Source organism: Etheostoma cragini, chromosome 8 (genome assembly GCF_013103735.1).
Source record: "Etheostoma cragini isolate CJK2018 chromosome 8, CSU_Ecrag_1.0, whole genome shotgun sequence".
Classification (NCBI taxonomy): Eukaryota; Metazoa; Chordata; class Actinopteri; order Perciformes; family Percidae; genus Etheostoma; species Etheostoma cragini.
Genome location: NC_048414.1, coordinates 353,118 through 355,058, shown reverse-complemented (window position 1 = coordinate 355,058; position 1,941 = coordinate 353,118). Strand labels below are relative to the sequence as shown.

The 1,941-nt window shown below is 42.9% G+C and overlaps 1 long non-coding RNA gene across 1 annotated transcript in view; it reads left to right on the top strand.

Moving 5' to 3' along the window:
- LOC117949786 overlaps positions 1 to 584 on the top strand; it is a 2,394-nt gene extending 1,810 nt beyond the window's left edge. Inside the window, exon 3 of the long non-coding RNA XR_004657734.1 lies at positions 478 to 584. This is a non-coding gene — a long non-coding RNA (uncharacterized LOC117949786). The remainder of the gene's footprint in view (positions 1 to 477) is intronic.
- The last annotated feature ends 1,357 nt before the right edge of the window (positions 585 to 1,941 follow it).

Here is a 1,941-nt window from a genome sequence, read left to right as displayed (position 1 = left end):
TTTACATGGAGTCTGGTGGAGATATGCTGCTCTATACATGCTAAAAGTAGTGATTATTTACATGGAGTCTGGTGGGTTCGGGGGTTTCCGTTACATTACAGCTTGTGTCTTGTTTAATTGTGGTCCAGGTTCAGAGATTATTGTTCCATCAGACACACAGGGGGTTAATGAGGGTTAAAACCGTTCTTTACCAAAATATACAGACTAATCTTTCTTAAATCATAGAACCGTAACTCTGTGTCGTTCTTCCTTCGTTCTTCCAAATCATTTCTTTATCGACTTCGACTTTTTTCAACTTATAGCCACTTTTCTTTTTACTTTTTGTTGCCTTTTTGTTGCCTTTCTTGTCTCTTTCTACATCTTTTAGTCAGTTAATCTATTAATTAAAAGCCTAACTCTGTGTTGTTGGCGTTGTTCTTGCATCTCTGAGCTCCGTCTTCCTTTGATGATTTCTTTGTGTCCTGGATCCAGATCCAGATCCAGATCCAGATCCAGATGCGGAGCCCCCCCCCAGGGACCCGGGGGAGTCGACCCAGTCCGATAGCGATGACGGCATCGTTCACGGCCAGACGGCGGGGAGGAAGGTCAGTGAACGCATCACTGCCCCCGGGAAGAGGGCGCTGGGCAGGAGGGGGAGGAGCTGGTTGTGTTGCTGTTGTGTTGTTGTTGTTGTTGTTGTTGGTTGTGTTGCTGTGGTGTTGTTGTTGTGCTGTTGTTGTGTTGTTGTTGTGTTGCTGTTGTGTTGTTGTTGGTTGTGCTGTTGTTGTTGTGTTGTGCTGTTGTTGTTGTGCTGTTGTTGTTGTGTTGTTGTTGGTTGTGTTGCTGTTGTGTTGTTGTTGTGCTGTTGTTGTCGTGTTGTTGTTGGTTGTGTTGCTATTGTGTTGTTGGTTGTGCTGTTGTTGTTGTGTTGCTGTTGTGTTGTTGTTGTTGGTTGTGCTGTTATTGTGTTGTTGTTGGTTGTGTTGCTGTTGTGTTGTTGTTGTTGGTTGTGTTGCTGTTGTGTTGTTGTTGGTTGTGCTGTTGTTGTTGTTGTGTTGTTGGTTGTGCTATTGTTGTTGTTGTTGTGTTGTTGTTGGTTGTGTTGCTGTTGTGTTGTTGGTTGTGTTGTTGTGTTGTTGTTGTTGGTTGTGCTGTTGTTGTTGTTGTTGGTTGTGGTACTGTTGTGTTGTTGTTATTGGTTGTGTTGCTTTTGTTGTTGTGTTGTTGTTGTTGTTGGTTGTGCTGTTGTTGTTGTGTTGCTGTTGTTGTGTTGTTGTTGGTTGTGTTGCTGTTGTGTTGTTGTTGTTGGTTGTGCTGTTGTTGTTGTGCTGTTGTTGTCGTGTTGTTGTTGTTTGTGCTATTGTTGTCGTGTTGTTGTTGGTTGTGTTGCTATTGTGTTGTTGTTGCTGGTTGTGCTGTTGTTGTTGTGTTGTTGTTGTTGGTTGTGTTGTTGTTGGTTGTGTTGCTGTTGTGTTGTTGTTGTTGGTTGTGTTGCTGTTGTGTTGTTGGTTGTGCTGTTGTTGTTGTGTTGTTGTTGGTTGTGTTGCTGTTGTGTTATTGTTGTTGGTTGTGTTGTTGTTGGTTGTGCTGTTGTTGTTGTTTGTGCTGTTGTTGTGTTGTTGTTGGTTGTGTTGCTGTTGTGTTGTTGTTGTTGGTTGTGTTGTTGTTGTGTTGTTGTTGTTGTGGTACTGTTGTGTTGTTGTTGTTGGTTGTGTTGTTGTCAAGCTTCAGGTCGGTTTCTTTACGTAAAAACGTTTTTTTGGGGTAAACAGAAGAAATCTCCAGCTGAAGATCATGTTAATCATTTAGCTGTGTGTGTGTGTGTGTGTCTGTGTTTGTGTGTGTCTCTCTCTCTCTGTGTGTATGTGTGTGTGTGTCTCTCTCTCTCTGTGTGTGTGTGTGTGTGTGTGTGTGTCTCTGTGTGTGTGTGTGTGTGTGTGTGTGTCTCTGTGTGTGTGTGTG